The sequence below is a fragment of the Hoplias malabaricus genome, chromosome 11, assembly GCF_029633855.1.
Source record: "Hoplias malabaricus isolate fHopMal1 chromosome 11, fHopMal1.hap1, whole genome shotgun sequence".
Lineage (NCBI taxonomy): Eukaryota > Metazoa > Chordata > Actinopteri > Characiformes > Erythrinidae > Hoplias > Hoplias malabaricus.
In genome coordinates, this window is record NC_089810.1 from 4,020,547 (window position 1) to 4,037,774 (window position 17,228).

At 42.3% G+C, this 17,228-nt stretch overlaps 1 pseudogene; it reads right to left on the minus strand.

The window, feature by feature from the left end:
• Positions 1–4,602: 4,602 nt before the first annotated feature.
• Positions 4,603–8,997, minus strand: LOC136709391 (E3 ubiquitin-protein ligase TRIM39-like; annotated as a pseudogene).
• Between the last annotated feature and the right edge of the window lie 8,231 nt (positions 8,998–17,228).

A 17,228-nucleotide genomic window follows, 5' to 3' on the forward strand; every position in this document is an offset into this window, starting at 1 on the left:
CTGGATATGCAGTGAAAGGAGACGCATGTCCCAATTGTAGAACCTCCGGCCGGACTGAAGTGGGGACAGAGCCACTCTGGGGGTCCCCTACCTGGATCTGGTTCATTCTGGAGGGCATTTTGTATTGCTGTCTCCAGTCCCCAGCATAGGGGAACAATGATGCGAGTCTCAGGGATCATTGGTTCAGTTGGCTGGACAGTGGATGGAGGGTCCCACTGGCAAGAGAGGGCATCAGGCTTAGTGTTTTTAGAACCTGGTCAATATGACAAAACAAAATCAAATCTGGCAAAAAACTATGTCCATCTGGCCTGACGGGAATTCAAACGCTTGGCTTGATGGATGTAAGCCAAGTTTTTGTGATCTGTCCAGACTAGAAACTGATGCTTTGCTCCCTCCAGCCAATGCCTCCATTCATCCAAGGCCAACTTCACAGCCAAGAGTTCCCTGTCACCCACAGCATAATTCCGCTCAGCGGGCATAAGGCGATGACAAAAGAATGCGCAAGGGTGCAGTTTTTGGTCAGCTCCAGGACACTGATAACACTGCCCCAACTCCTATATCCGAAGCATCTACTTCAACCAAAAAAGGGAGATCAGGATCTGGTAGTTGTAATACTGGAACAGTGACCAGGCGATGTTTAAGCGCTTCAAAATCCTTCTGTGCTGCTTCAGTCCATAGATACCTCCCTATGTCTTTTCTTGTTAGGGAGGTTAATGGGGCAGCCACAGTGCTAAAATTTCTGATGAAACAGCAAAAGAAATTAGTGAAGCCCAGAAAGCACTGAACTTGTTTGAGAGAAGCGGGGCGTGGCCATTCAGCAACTGCTTTGATCTTAGCTGGATCCATGTGTAGTTGGCCCTTGGATACAACAAATCCAAGGAAGGACACAGATGAAGCATGGAACAGAGACTTCTCGAGTTTCACATAGAGATGGTTCTCTAGGAGTAGCTGAAGGACTCTTCTCACATGAAGTGTGTGTTCTTCCATAGATTGGCGATAGATGAGAATGTCATCCAGGTACACAAAAGCATATTGGTCTAATGCCTCCCTCAAGACCTCATTGATGTAGTGTTGGAAGACAGCCAGAGCATTCATCAATCCAAACAGCATAACAAGGTACTCGTAGTGGCCTGATGGAGTGATGAAAGCCGTTTTCCACTCATCACCTTCTCTAATGCAGATGAGGTTGTAGGCGCTGCGCAAATCCAGTTTAGTGAAAACTGAGGCTTGTTGGAGTGCTTCAAAAGCAGAGGTCGAGGGGCAAGGGGTAGCAGTCTTTCACCGTAATTTAGTTCAGACCCCGGTAGTCTATACAGGGACAAAGGCACCCATCTTTCTTTGCCACAAAGAACAACCCAGTGCCTGCTGGGGAGGTGGAAGGCCGGATGAAGCCTAGAGCTAATGCCTCTTGGATATATTCCTCCATAGCTGTCCGCTCAGGGCGGGAGAGAGAAAACAATCTTCCCCAAGGAGGACTGGTACCTGGGAGGAGGTTAATGGCACAATCATACCACCAATGAGCGGGCAGAATCTGGGCCTTTTGCTTGCTAAATACTTCCTTTAAGTTGAGGTACTCAAAAGGAACTCGAGATAGACCTGGAATGTCCGAGAGTGATGAAGTGAATCCAGGACAAGTGGGTGCTTTTGCAAACAGGAACCCTGGCACTGAGGTCCCCAGGCTGTTACTGACTGAGTTGCCCAGTCAATGCGAGGGTTATGACGCTGCAGCCAGGAAAACCCCAGTACCAGCTGCAAATGCGGGGCACTGATTAAGAACAAAGTGATCGGTTCAGTGTGTTGGCTAATTTGCAAAAAGAGTGGTCGTGTCTGTTGTGAAATGACCCCAGGCTCAAGAGACTGCCCATCAATTGCTGAAATGGGTAGAGGATGTTCTAAAGATACCAGTGGCAATTTTAAGGCTGTAGCTAAGCCAGAGTCTATAAAGTAATCTATAAATGCTCTAAGGTGTTTCTCATGGTTCTGTCCCCAGGACACTGTTGCATTAAAAAACACCCCAGAGATAGCAGGAGAAGAATTTTGGCCCATCACAGATCTCCTGTCTTGTGATGAGCCCTGGCTTTTACTGACAGCTCTGGGCAAGTTGGACGCAAGTGTCCTGGTTGCCCACAGTATAGGCATCGTCCCTCTCGCATACAGGATTCTCGCTCCTGGTGAGATAGGCAAGCATGCCCCAACTGCATAGGTTGTTCACCCTCCTCAGGTGACTCTGGAAGAAGCAGAGAAGAAGAGGAGGGGGAGGGGGATACGTAGCCCCGTTGAAGAGGAACCCAGGTTTCTCGTCTCCGCCGACGCTCTCGTAACCGGTTACCTAATTTGAGGGCTACCACAATGAGACTCTCCAGAGAGGTAGGGAGATCTCTTGGTGCTTACTCATCTTTGAGTTGCTCACTCAGCCCCTGCAAAAAGGCTGCTGTTAGTGCTGATGTATTCCAACCACTTTCAGCAGCAAGAGTACGAAACTCAATTGCATAATTGGCCACGGATCTCTTTCCCTGACTTAAGCGTAGAAGACGGGGACCAGCTTCACCCCCACAGACAGGGTGATCAAAAACGTTACGAATAGTTGTGAACTCCTTTATGGAGGCACACACAGTAGGACAATTCTCCCATATGGGAGTGGCCCAAGCAAGAGCCTGGTCTGTTAGCAGTGAATTGATAAATACCACCTTAGACTTCTCTGTGGGGAAGAGAGAGGGATGCTGCTCAAAAGGCAAGATAACACTGAAGCAGAAAACCTCTGCATTGGCCTGGATCCTCATTATTCCTTTCCGGTGGTGGCAGGTGGGGCTCCCTCTGTGAAATGAGTGTTGGGTTTGGGGCTGGAGGGAGGGCAGGTGCAGCCCTTGTGGCCACAGATGGTTCAGCCTGAAGGACTGCAGTAAGACCCTGCAGCTGAGACAGAATTTGTTGAAGGGTCTGTTCATGTCTACCAATAGCAGCACCCTGACTCAAAGCAGTTTTGAACTGCTCTATGTCTGGTGACTCTGCTGAGTCCATGGTAATGGCTCAGTCTTTATGTAATGTGGCAGCTCACCCAGGGGTGGATTGAAACAGGGCAAGCCACCAACAGAGCACTAAACAAACAGGCCTCAAGTGCAGAGACACACAAACAACCCCTCTGGATGTTAGGAATACCCAGACAAAATGAAACACGAGAGGAAAACGTAAGATGTCAGGGGAAAACTGATCAGCCCAAAATTGAGCAAAAGAAAACAAAGGCAAGAGAGTTTCCCAAAACAAAAGGGAGGGACAAGATGAGACAAAAGAAATTAAAGATAGAACACAACTTATTTCTAATTCTATTTATACCAAAAAACGGTAAAGAAAAGAAAATATTGAATCCCAAGAGAAAAACCAAAGGGAAAGCTCTGGTGGAGAAGAAGAAGAAGATAGAGAGACCCAGGAGAAAACTCAAGAGCCTTTACCAAAATACCGGCCAGGCTTGCACAGCACTCTGAAAAGAGAAACCCAAGACTGAGCACTGAGGTGTGTGTTGGCTTCCCTTAAGTAGGAGTAGCCCAGGTGGAACCAATTGCCCCAAATTAAGAGTGTTTCTGTCTCCCTCTAGTGACTGGGGGTGGCTTAGCAGGCAGCCTCGCTCCAGCCCCAGGCAGACCTCTTACAAAATATGAAAGAATATGAACATTGTTCATTTGTAGAAATAATATAAAGAATAAATGATGCAGTAAATGAAAGGCCAGGTCTCAGGATTATGAATTGTGAATTGTGTTTGTGTTAGGTTTTGTTCATGTGTTCTCTTGCTCGTTCTGTTTCCCAAATGTTTTCGTAGTCTTTGTTTCTCTAGCTCGTTTCTCGTTGTCTCCTGCCTGTTTCATGCCCCAGTCTAGTAGTGTTATTTCGTGTTTCTACTCTAGTTCGTTTGTTTTGTCATCTCTTTATTAAATTCTGTGTTGTAGCGAGTGTGTCCACCTCCCTAAATCTACTCATCACACCCCCGTGACAACTTTATTGTGAAGGATGTCAGCAGCAGGGCCCTGTGTCTATTTTTCCCTGAGAGGGTTTGTGAAATCCTTTCCATGGTCCAGGGTTATTTCAACAGGAAAATGCCAGGGTTCTCCACGTGCTCCAACAGCGTGTCTTCGTAGACACAGAGTGTGTGAGTGTGAGCGGCCTGTGACTGAGAATAATCTCCATTGATGTGTTTGAGAATATAAATGAGTTCTGCAGGAGAGGGAGAGGGTATTTGTAGGTGTGTTTCACACTGGATTACTCCCAGAAGTAATGACAGTGCTGTTTTTAGAAACTGTAGAATCTGCCGTTTCTAACGATGTGTGGATTACACCGATGTGTTCAGACATTCCTGAGTTATAAAGCTGAGAAGACGAGGTGTGCTTTTACCCACAAAATGCAGGACTCAGGGTCGTCTCTGGTGCGTCGACTTCAAGTGAAACTTGAAAAAGAAATCCACAATCTGAAATCCACACTGATCACATACTCACAAGCTCAGACAGAAACTGCACAGTGTTCGGGGCGTAGTCTTCGTCACAGCATTGATTTCAGCTGCTGCTGTGTTTCTTTAATGAAGTGACTCTACCTGAACTGATTCAGTCTGACAGAGCTCTACACTGGGAGCACTTTCAGAGGAGATTCTTCACCGCGAACAAAATAGAACGGCAGAAGAGTCTCAGTGAATGTTTGTGTGAAAGTGTGTAAGTGTGTTAGTGAGAGGATCAGAGAATGAGAGTTTTCCTCCGTTCCAGTCCAGCTTCACTCTGACCCTCTGCACCTTCTGTGACACTGAGAGGAGAGTGTCTGTCTGTGGGGTTGACCGAGCACAGTATTTACCCCTGCAATACCTCACATATCACACTCCATTCCTGGAGAATATGTTTCCTTTCCTCTGAGCCAACTCTGTCATCACTCCCACATCCCAGCGTGTATTGTCTCCAACGTCAACCCCCCAGCAGTGTGTTCCTGAGTTTAACCCCTCAGAGCCCAGGACACACGCATAATTATCAAATCTCTCTCGAAAATCAGGGAGCTGCTGATACTCATTTTGTCTCACACTGGTCAGATCATCAGACACGGTGAGAAGAGGATGAGCAGTGTTGGGGTCCAGAGTCACAGGAGCTGGAGATAAAACACACACACACACACAGTATTTACATATTATTAAACACACACACACACACACACACACACAATATTTACATAGAATTAAATACACACACACACAGTATTTACTTATGCTTAAATACACACACACACACACACACACACAATATTTACATAGAATGAAACACACACACACAATATTTACATAGAATGAAACACACACACACATTATTTACATATAATTAAACACACACACACACACACACACACACACACACACAATATTTACATATAATTAAACACACACACACACACAGTGAGACTCACTAAAGCTGATGATCTCCTGCATCTTCTCCCAGACGGTGAACTTCAGGTTGCTCAGGTGGTTGCTCACATGGAGCAGTGCTCCTGATAACCTCTCTGGATCCTGCAGTGTTCACTGAGCTCTGGAAGAACATTCAGGAGTCAGTGCTGCTGTGGCTTTGAGTTCAGAACCACAGAAAAGAGAGAGACAGGAGACACAGCACTCACCTCTCCAGAGTGGACTTGTACTTCTGTAAAACAATGAGGCCAGTGTGGGTCACTGTGGTCATTTTATTCAGAAAGAAATAGAGAATAACGTCTGTGGACAAACCCTGACTAAAGTGTCCTCACCGGCAAGAAGGAGACGTCCTCAGCGTTCATCTGCTCTTCTACGGCTCTGACCGTGTCTGAAAGAGACGAGATCTCTCTGCTGATCTTCTCGATCTTCTCCTTCATCCTCTGACTCTTCTGCTCCTCTTCCTCCCTCAGTGCAGTGATCCTGGCTGCCTCTTCATCCCGGAGAAACTGGTGGAGCTCCTCAAACTCCTCCTTAATCTGCCTCTCTGTGAGCCGAGCCTGAGTCTGGAGTCAAGGAGGAGATGGAGTGAGAGAGGATTGATGATGTGATGATGTTGACCATCGTAATCTCTGTAGTGTTTGATTCTCACCTTTATATGTTCTGCAGTCTGAACCCAGTTCAGTTTACACTCTTTAAACAGATCCAGTTTCTCCTGCAGGGGCTACAGAGCAAACCTGAGTTCCTCCTGAAACACATCAACACACACTGGATAAAGACTGTGTTAATATTTCTCCATCAACAGGAATCAGTCGCTGTGAGACAGTGTTCACTGTGTGTTATTTTATCTCCAGATGATTTAAACAGACATTCTGTGATCAAATCTCATTGATCAGAGTGATCAGCCCTTATTGATCAGAGCTGTGTAAATAAGAGCTCATATCTGACCACACTGATTTACACTGATTCTAAAAGCGTGTTCAGTCATTGGTTACTTTTAAGAACAAGGGCCATCATCCACAGAAAAGGGTGTGATATTAGTAGCTGTAAATGTACTGAAAGTCACTGTAAAGAAAACTCCTGACTCCATCTTCATAGTCTCTGCAGAACCGGAGCGGTAGAACCACTGAAGCACAACATTCCTAAGATATATTTGTTGGTTACAGCGTGTGAAGGGGAATGTGCCCTTACTCTCTTCCTTTTAAAACTGCTCAGGCTTTGGGTTCATATTTCAAATGGAAATAATCTGAATATAATCTGAACAGCACAATGTACCCCACTGTGTTATATCTACTACACTGTAATAACAGCTCTCTCACAGAAATAGATCTTCAGGTGGACTCATGAACTGCATGGTGTAGTAATAAAGAGAAGTGAGCAATAAAACACAAGAGGGAGTGGTAGACACAAGGGCACAGGCAGTGTTGAAGATCAGTCACTGGCGCCAGTATCTTATGTTACAGCATGATCCTACTGCGATTACACCACAGTTCTGTTCTCACTGTTTACTGTTAGGTTGAAGGAAAATACAATAGTTTTTAATCACCATTCTGCAAAGTAAAAGAGTTCCTGCTCAGCTTTTGAAAGAGAGCAGTGGAGAAACGTAAAAAAGCTACTCCCTGTTTTTATTTCTATGTGATTTTCTCGTTTCCAAATCAGAAAGGTTCCCTGCACACTAGCGCTGGGCGTATGATTCAATATTATATCGGTGTCAAGGTATTTGACGTGTTTTCCCCTGTTCATGACGTGTTAACCTCATTGATTGTGAGAGGAATTTCTGCAGTAGAGTGGTTAAGAGCACCCTACTCCACCGTCATGAGAATTGTACATTGTACAAAATAAACATTTCCACATTAGTTTTACATGTAATACAGGTTTGTACGGCCCCACAGTCATCATCAGTTTTCAGAGGGTGGCACTAAATTAGTGAAGGATCCTGTGGCAGGAGAGCTCCAGTGAAAATGTAGAACCTTTTATTGAACACATTTCTCAGACTACTTCAAAACTAAAGGCTAATGTTCACAACTTCTGTAACCACCTTCACTCTGTTAATGTTATCAATCTGTCACCAGTTTATTGTTGTTTTATAAACTTTACCTTCATTAAATTACAACATTTTTAAACAAATAAGAGGTATTTAGATATAAAGTAGCCAGGGCTTGTCAATGGTTGTATTGCACTGAAGAAGTCCCACATATCTTCATTAAATAACAATATTTAAACAAATAAATAATAACAATAATCAAAAATAGCAACAATGTACAACTCCCAGGATTAACACCACTACTGATACTTCAGCTCCACAGCAGTAAGTAAGTGTTTGTTTGGTCCACGTCTGATCTTTTAAACCCAAAGCACCTCCAGACAACAGACACGGCTCCTTTTTTCTGCAACGGTTCTTCTGGGTCATTATCTACTACTTCAAAGTCTGGTACAACTTCTGGTTCAGAACTTCCCCTGTCCTTTTCACCGCGATCAACAACTGCACTAATACTAGCCCTCTGTTCCATAGGTGTTTAGTGGTGCAGCAATGAAAAATGTCCCCTGTGAAACATTTTACCACCGCGCTGTGTTCTGGACATGGTTAGGCTTTTTAAAGGGGTGTGGCCTCTATATGAAACATTCATATCATACAAAAATAAAAACGTTTTTCAGTGTGAACCAGTATACCGCCCAGCACAGCTACACACTCACTCTCCTCTGTGCTCTTTCTTGAGCTCCACACGTTGATGGATGTTGTCATGGTTTGTGTTCAAGTAGCTACTATTCTTTGGTTCCAGGTGGGAACAGATAATTCTGGTTCTGAAACCTGTGCATTTTGATTGTGATGCTCAGAACCTCTTAAAATGAGGAGTGTGAACTTGAACCCAGTGAGTTACAGGTTGGTGGAAAAGGGCAATCATACCCCCCCCCCCCCACCACCTCTTTATAGTAAACAGAAAGTAATAATAATCTGACCTCAGAAGTGTGGAATAATCACAGTAAAACACTAGGGGTTTGTGCTGTAACATGAGACATTGGCTCTGGTGAGTGATATTCACCTCAGGGCTATGACCACAGTGCACCAGCTTCAATATCTCACATTATAGCACTCCCTCTCATGTGTTGTTTAATAACACACTCTAATGAACAATAACCTGACTTTTCATGTTCAAATCCATTCATGTACACAGTGTGTTTACCTTGCAGTCTGTAACAGCTTCATCCACGGGGCAGAGCTTGTGCTTGGTGTGTTTTCTGGATTTCTCACACACCACACACACCGGCTGCTGATCGTCCAGACAGAAGAGTTTGAGTTTCTCACTGTGCAGACTGCAGAGTGTTTCAGACCCTGCTGCAGCTCTCTGACTTCTCTCCTGTAAATAACACTCACACAGCTTCTTTAAAGCCAGGTTTAGAGGAGGATCCAGTGAAGATCTTCTTCTACAAACTGGACACTCTCTGGATTCTTTGGTTTCCCAGAACCTCTGCAGACAGACTTTACACACACTGTGACTACAGCGCAGAAGAACAGGATCCTTGAAGATATCACAGCACACAGGACACGAGAGATCCTCCTCTGAGAAAGGTTTGGAAGCCATTTTCTTCAGCTGTGGTTCCTTCAGTCAGAACTCTCACTCTTTCACTTTCAGTTCTGTGGAAATAACCCCACTCTGAGTTCAGATGAGTTTGAGGTTAAACAGGAGTCTTTCTAGCTGCAGTTAGTCACCAATTAGTTTCAGAACTGAAAATGTGCCTCAGAATTCTCCATAAAGCTCTTTATAAAACTAACCTGAGCACAGTGCAGTCTGTCTGTACAGGACGGGAGACACCTCACACTCAGCACTTCCTCAGTAGGAGGAACTTTAAATCATTAATAACTACTGCTCAAATTAATCTCACGCGTAACAGGAAACACAGGAGTTTAATCAGGGATTCATTAAGCAAAATCGAAGTCAATTTATTTATAAACACATTTAAAAACAAGTGTTGACCAAAGTGCTGTCCAACAAAATATAGTATAAGCAAAACACAAGACATAGATCACAGATAAAACACATACATAGCATAGCATAGCATAAAAAGGAGTACATAGCAGTGAAAGGAATTTTTCTTAAGATGGATCCTAAGGGGATCATATACAGTGAACTTAAAACTTACCCTGGAATGGAACCCTGGGGGATCCCACATGAAAGAGGTGCTAGGGAAAAAATAATAACACCAAGGCCTACAGAAGAACATCTCTCTGACAAATAAGACCTAAGCCCCTCCAGAGCAGTACCTTTATTGTCTACACAGTGCTCCAAACGAGAGATAAGGATGCTGTGGTCTACGGTGAATTAATAACACATTATTAGGACTGCAACAAGTAATTGACCACATTCAAAAAGGGTGTCCCATGCAAAACGCAGTAGTTGAATTTGGTAACATTCATGCGGTGAAGTGTTGCCAACGAAGGAAAAAAAAAGACAACGTGACAGTTCAGTTATTAAAAATAGAGCACTACACGAAAGAACAACATTTTTTCATTGTTGAGCAATACTTTAAAAATAATGATGGTTTGGCAGCAATAGTTCAGAATTTTTGTACAAAATATGGTCAGAATAGTGATTTAAATACATTGACTGTGAGGAGATTAATTAAAAATTCAGGGAAACTGGATCAATTGGTGATCTTAGACACACTGGCTTCTCCTTCAACAACTCGTTCGGCACAAAACATCAAAGCAGTTCGTGAGAGTGTTCCTAAGAGTCCAGGAACATCAATTCAGCACCATGGTCAAGAATGGAACATTTCCAGAACAGTGCCGGATGCTGGTCTTTCAAGGAGGGGAAGCTCAATTTCGGCCTACATCATAAAATGTGTCGGTTTATTTATACGTAAATTCTACCCTCCGTTCCTTTTCAAGAAAATGATCTGTGACCCTGTCGTACCAACAAGGCGTTTTTCCAGGGACTTGACTAGTGTCCTCTCAATGGCCAGCAGAGCTAACCTGCTTAAACGGCCTTGACCCATGTGAAGTGTCCGCCTTTGCTCCCACGGATCTTTACACCAAAGGATCGCTGATTGGTTCATTTCGCTGTCAATCAAAAAGGGATTCAGCCTCAGACAGATCATCCAATCATCATGCAGAAGCTGAGAGTCCGGGCCAGCCGAGGCCAGCCCACTGCCCCATAGACCCCCAGAGACGCTGAGCGTCCGATGGGTGTGACAAAGCCCAGCATTTGTTCAATGACTTGTCTCGTTTCGCTGCACTTCGCTGCTTCGCTATTGAACTCTGTGGATGCTCAGCGTCCACACTGTTTAAAGCACCTTGAGGCTGTGGGAATGATTGAGAGGAAAGACACGTCTTTATCAGTGATAAGAAGCTGATACAAAAGTTGAACAAAAGTTGAACAAAAGTTGAGCGCGTTGTAATGCATATTTATTCAGTGACATGGACACACAACAGTATACATTTGATCACTTATTTTTATTCCCTTGCAGTCTTAGAGCAATCGCCCCTGTTCCAGAAGCTCTCTACAGTGTATTCTCACGAAAGATTTGCACCTCCATGATCACGAAGTTCAATTGAGTTAAGAACTGAAACCTACTGAATGGATTTTGGAACAACAACAAGTGGATGCAGTATGATGGCATTCATACCTGTCAAAATTTTCGCATTTAGGGTTCAGAAAATCCACTAGTGATCGTCGAGAAACAAATGCATCCACAACGTGTCCCTGGTGTCACTGTTTGCAAATTTTGGGCTGGAGGCATCATCAGACCGTTCTTCTTTGTAAATGTGGCTGGTCAGGCAATAACAGTTAATGGTGCTCGTTATAGCGACGAGATAAACCAGCTTTTTGTGCCCAAATTGCAAAATATGGATGTGACATGTGGTTTCAACAAGACGGTGCCACAAGACGGTTTCCTTGAAGGAGGAAACTGAGCGCTCTATCAATGAAATTCAGCCACATTTATGCAAAACGATCATGGAAAATTTTGACAGAAGAGTGCATATGTGCCAGCAAAGTCATGAAGGCCATTTACTCGGCATACTATTTCATACATAACCCTATACTGTATACTTTATGAATTAATAAAATTTTTATTAAAAACGTGTTGTTGTTTTTTTCAGAATTACTTTTTATATAAATTTTGGGACACCCTTTAAAATATTGATTATAAAAATTTTTGGCTAAAACTGTACAGCAAAAGACAAGAAAAATAAAATAACTTAAAGTATAAAAGAAAGTATAAAAACAGTTAAAAGTCGTGTGTGTGTGTGGTGTAAAGTGTGAGCTGGATGAAGTCTGGGTTCTGTCTATTTGTCTGTCACTCTGGGCCTGTGCAGCTGTTTTGACCTGGTTCTCCAAAAGTGGGAGGTGTAAACAGACAGAGACTGGGGCTGGTACTAACGTCACTACTGTGGGCTTTCAGCGACGTGGTTGGGGGCAAGATGCCCATCCCCCTATAAATATTAATGTCTACTAACTGTAACCCTAAAACAGGCAGCGTGCACCAGGAGATAACACCTTTAATCCTGTAGGAGGCATGAGTGAATGTTTTTAACCAAATATTCTATCATTTATCAACTGTAAATATACACAGATGTAAAATATGAGATGCAAATTCATTAGAGCTTCACATAGGACCCACCCCACTCTCTTCCTACCTGCAACCACAACATTCCTGTTATCATCAATTGTCCTGTTCAACATTTAAATCTTACTCCTAACCAATAGGTTTGCTGTGGCCATTTATGATCCGATCAGCAACCAGCTACGACTAACACCTCACTGGGCCCAGCCCATATGTACCCAACAGAACCACTGCATCGCCAGGTCTTCACAGATGTCATCAGGTAGGTACCTGGTGTTTCACTGGATTAATCCCACAACACCTTAGAAAATCTGAGTAGTTAAGACCCAGCTCTCTCCAAGATGACTTTACAGCATGTGGTAGGGTTTCTCGAGTGGTAGGGAGTTATCTTATTGGATTTGGTGGTATAAAGTAGTAGGCAGGACAATAGTGGTGTGATTCCACAGTGAGATTTTATTTACTACAAACATATTTACAAATAAATGACAACAAATAAACAAAAACTACACATAATAATATTTAAACTAGTTTACAGGGCCTGGTGGCACAGTGAGTGATCAATCACTCCCACTATGCACTCTGCTTCACAAAAAGCTAATGAGCTTCCAGATAAAACTTGGTGTGAAGAATTCTCTCTCCCTTTATCACCAGGTTTCTTTTCACTTCTGTTCTTTTCCTTTTCACATTTACACTTGGATCACACTGAAATAGGCCTTAGTTCCTCCCACAGCTAAATCAATATGAGCCATAGGGGACCAGTGCTAAATAGTCAATTAAAAAAACATAAAAGATAATTTGCGTACGCTATTAACAAGTCAATACGCAGGCATGCTTTGATGTTAAAAGTAGGTATACTTAAATGACATAAATTGTATTAAACTTAACCTTGTGAGTTGTAGCTCCAGAACCCCTCTCCCACACCATGACACACTACTTAAAGACCACTGCACCACTAGTCACTTTGTTATAGCCTTGTTCATAACCCTTCACATCCTCTCTACAGCTTAGACTTCCCTGTCAAATGTGATCTATAAATGCTATTAATAGCCTTCAGAAGTTCAGCCTTTAGTCCACAACTTGCTCTGTGTCATTTACAGCTTCACTGTACCATCTACCTAAACTTTTGTAGGTCGGATGGCTTGGTTCACTTCACCTATCACAGGTTTGTAAACTTGCTCATCATCAGCACCAGTGGCATGTGGTTTATTCACCTAGTATTAACTATATAAATATTAACAATTTTATTTTTAGTAAGAACAATGACATAGTTCTATAAAAATAAGACTATTGTCTTAATATTCTCATGAAAACAAAAATGGTCTAACAGTGTTCATGGCTCTTGAGATACATTGCCAGATTAGAGGTAGAAAATTAGCAAATGTGTTAAAAACAACTCTGACAGTTAACCAGTGTCTCAATATCAGGTGAGTAAATCAAGATATATTTTATATTATCAATGATAAAATGTCCTGTAAAATCCCTGAGCATGTTATTTATTAATGCTTGGAATACAGAGGGAGTTAGTGAGGCCAAAGGGCATCACTCTAAACTTATAGTCTTCCATTCATTTCTCTTTTTATTTCTAACCAAGCTGTAGGGACTTTGGTATAATTTAGTGAAGACTGTGGCTCCTTTTAATTACTCTATGGCTGTGGGGATAAGGGGCAATAGATAAGGATATGTTTTCTTAATCACATTAAGACCTAGCTAATCTATACAGGGCCAAAGTCCCTCATATTTCCATTTTAAACATAAAAAACCTAAGGCCACAGGAGATGTCTAAGGCCAAATAATACCCTGTTGTAAAGCCTCCTGAATGTACTCCTACAATATATTTTCTTATGCCTGTGTTAATGGATATGCCCTTGCCTTGGGTAGATTAGCACCCTTAATCACATCAATGGTACAATCATGTGTTCTGTGTGAGGGTAACTTGATTTGCATTTGTCTTATTAACAACCTCAATGAAATGTTTGTATTCCTCAGGTACTTTAACAGCAATATTGCTTTCAGTGTCTTCAACAGACATGGAGTTTATAGGACTTATAATATAAACATGAGTTTAAGTGGCTTAAGACAATGTTGAAAGAAATGAAGAGACCAAGAAACTAATACTTTGTTGGAACAATATATAATAGGTACATGAGACTTCAACTATAGATCATCCCAAAATTACTGAATCAAATTCAGAGGAGTCTAAAAAAAGAAATGAGTTCATTGTGCAGAAAGCTGGCCTCTACTTGAATGGGTTGTTATTGTGTGACTAATCTCTTATTCCATTGGATCACCATCTAGAGCTGAAACACCCACTGGGAGAGGTAACGGGGAACATACATTTACATCATTTAGCAGACGCTCTTATCCAGAAAAGTTCTTAGTGTTCAAACAGAACGTTTATCCTAGCTAGTACAAATAGGTTCTTGTCCAATCTATTTTGAGCTTGAGCACTGCCATAAAAAGGGCCAGTGCTGATACCTAGAAAGAACTAAACATAGTAAGTGCAACACACAGCATCTAGTCAGGGCTTGTCTCTGGAGCATTCTCGTCAAAATGAAGTTACCTTCAAATCCAGAATCAATTAAGGCTGAAAGAGACAGAAACATGGTAGTGGGATACTTGTATTGGAATCAGCACTGATTTATGAATCATTTGGCCTGCCATATTATGCACAGCATTAGTGCATGGATTTCTTTCCAGGTGCTTTCTCCCAAGACAGTCTGATTGCCTTGTGACGAACGGAGCAGTTCTGAATGTGATTTCCTGACTCCCTGTAGTAGAGGCTAAGAAACCTTTTTCTCCTCCGTTGCTGCTCTGTCAGAGAAAGACGAAATGAATCACACTTCATTGTTTCTGTCTCCTCCTCAGATGTTCCAATAACTGTGGGAATTAGTCTGGAATGACAATGTCGAGACTGACTGTGCAATAAATTGTCGATTCAAATAACTAGGTTTATTAAAGCTTCAGGTCCGAGACCTTCATCTTTACAAGCAAACTCAGACACAATATCAACTTTATGAAGTGCTACTATGAATGCAGGTTCATTCCAGCTACCTTCAGCAGCCAGAGTGGGAAATTCCAGGCCATAGTGTATCATGGCACATTTTTCTTTCCTAATTTGTCTTAAATCATCAAATCAAATCAAATTTATTTGTATAGTGCTTTTTACAACTGATGATGTCATAAAGCAGCTTCACAGAATTCCAGTAAAGACAAAGTGTTGACATGAAATGTAAAAATGTAAAGAATGTAAAAATCCCACAGGTGACAGGGAATGGGGGCGGCAGTGGAAATGAAACACTCCCTCAGAGCTGAGGAAGAAACCTTGAGAGGAACCAAGGCTCACACTAGGGACCTACCCTCCTCTGGTCAATCTACTGATAATAATTCAGGACCCTGGCTGCAGCATTTTGAACTAGTGGTTGTTTACATAAATCTCTGCTGGTGTGTCCTGACAGTAGTATGTTACAATAGTCAAGCCTAGAATTAATAAAGACATGTTTCTGTGTCCTGCAGGGAGAAGGCATTCCTAATCGATGCTGTGAAGATATAAAAAAGCTGTCCTAGTGATTACTGCCGATTAATGCTATTTTTTGCAGCTGAACCAGGTTTAATTGGAAATTCAGCGAGATTTAAGATTAAATCTGATCATGTATTTCTTGCCAATTTTGGACCCAGAAGTAGGACCTCTGTTTTGTTGCTGTTTAGAAGGAGGAAGGTACGCGGACATCCAGCCTTTCACGTCTTTTACACAGTCCTCTATTTTCTTTAATCTGTGTTTCTCACTGGGCTAGGGCTAGGGCATGTTTAGGGTGAACAGTTAACCACAATTTCTGCCCTGAGAAGAATGTTCAAAAATGGTAGTGAATTTTCAGAAATTGGTCATAAGTCATGTTTTCAATGTGTGACCACACAGCTGTGGACCGTTCAAATGCTCTATCACTCTATCAGTCTATGGATTACAACCTCAACTGGAAGTAAAGGTGTGTCAGGAAGAGAAGGAGAAAACAACAAACAAACAAAGCTAACATAAATATAAAAAACTAACTTACCCACCAAACAAAAGAAAACCAAAATACAGGAAACAATAACTCCCTAACTAAAGCAAACAGGGAGTAAACAAACAGTAAACAAAACAAAGCCTTTTTATCTCCATAGAGGATTCATACAAAACAGTAAACTAACCCACAATATCAAGAGAGCATCCACACCAACTGCACAAACACAGTTTATCACCAGCTAAGCTGAAACATTTAGAAACAACTATAGGAACAAATAACCTTGAAACAAACAAGGCTGAAAACCAGGAACACACAGTGGCCATGTTGGAAGCAAAGCACCATCACATTTGAGATAAAATACTAATGGTTTATGGTGTGTGTAGACAACTACAGGCAGAATGTTAGAACCTAACTAAACTTTGAAATGTTACAAAGACAATAAAAGAGCTTAGGCCTTATTTTGATTGCACTATAACAGTCTGGATATTTGTTAAATTATTTTAATATTTGCTCAAGCGATCAACACCTTGACAATCTTCTGGCAGGAAAACAGCCCCAGCTCCAGATTCACTTGCATCAGCCTCTAGTTTGAAGTGTTTGGAAAAGTCAGGAGCCTTTAGGGCCAGAGAACTACAAAGAAGGGACTTAAAAGAAGTAAAAGCATAATAACCTTGTTAAGTCCAAACCATTGTTTGATGCTGTTTAAGTAAATCTCTTAAAGTGATAGTGACACTGGCACTGTTTCTACCAACCCACGATGCTGTCTAGTCATACCTAGGGGATGTCTGAACTCATGCTGTGTTTTTGGCACAGGGATTTCAGTTACTGGCTTCAAGAGGATGTATTTAACCTTGGCCGACCTGTTTACCCAAATATGATACTCATGTTTAACACACTCACATTCACCAAAGTAAAGTGTAAGTTACGTTTCCTGGAGCTGGTTAAGAACATTTCTGATGTGTGTTAAACGTTCAGTTCAACTCTGTGAATACACTACAGTGTCGCTCAAATACGCTTCATAATTCTCTACATTTGCCAAGACATGGTAGGAACACCTCCAGCACCATCACACTGAACACTGGAGCCTCCCAGGGCTGCGTGCTCAGTGCACTGCTGTTCACACTTCTGACCCATGACTATGCAGCGATGCACAGCTCAAATCATATAATCAAGTTCGCTGATGACACGGCTGTGGTGGGTCAGCATACAGAGAGGAGGTGCAGCGGCTAACTGACTGGTGTGAAGTCAAC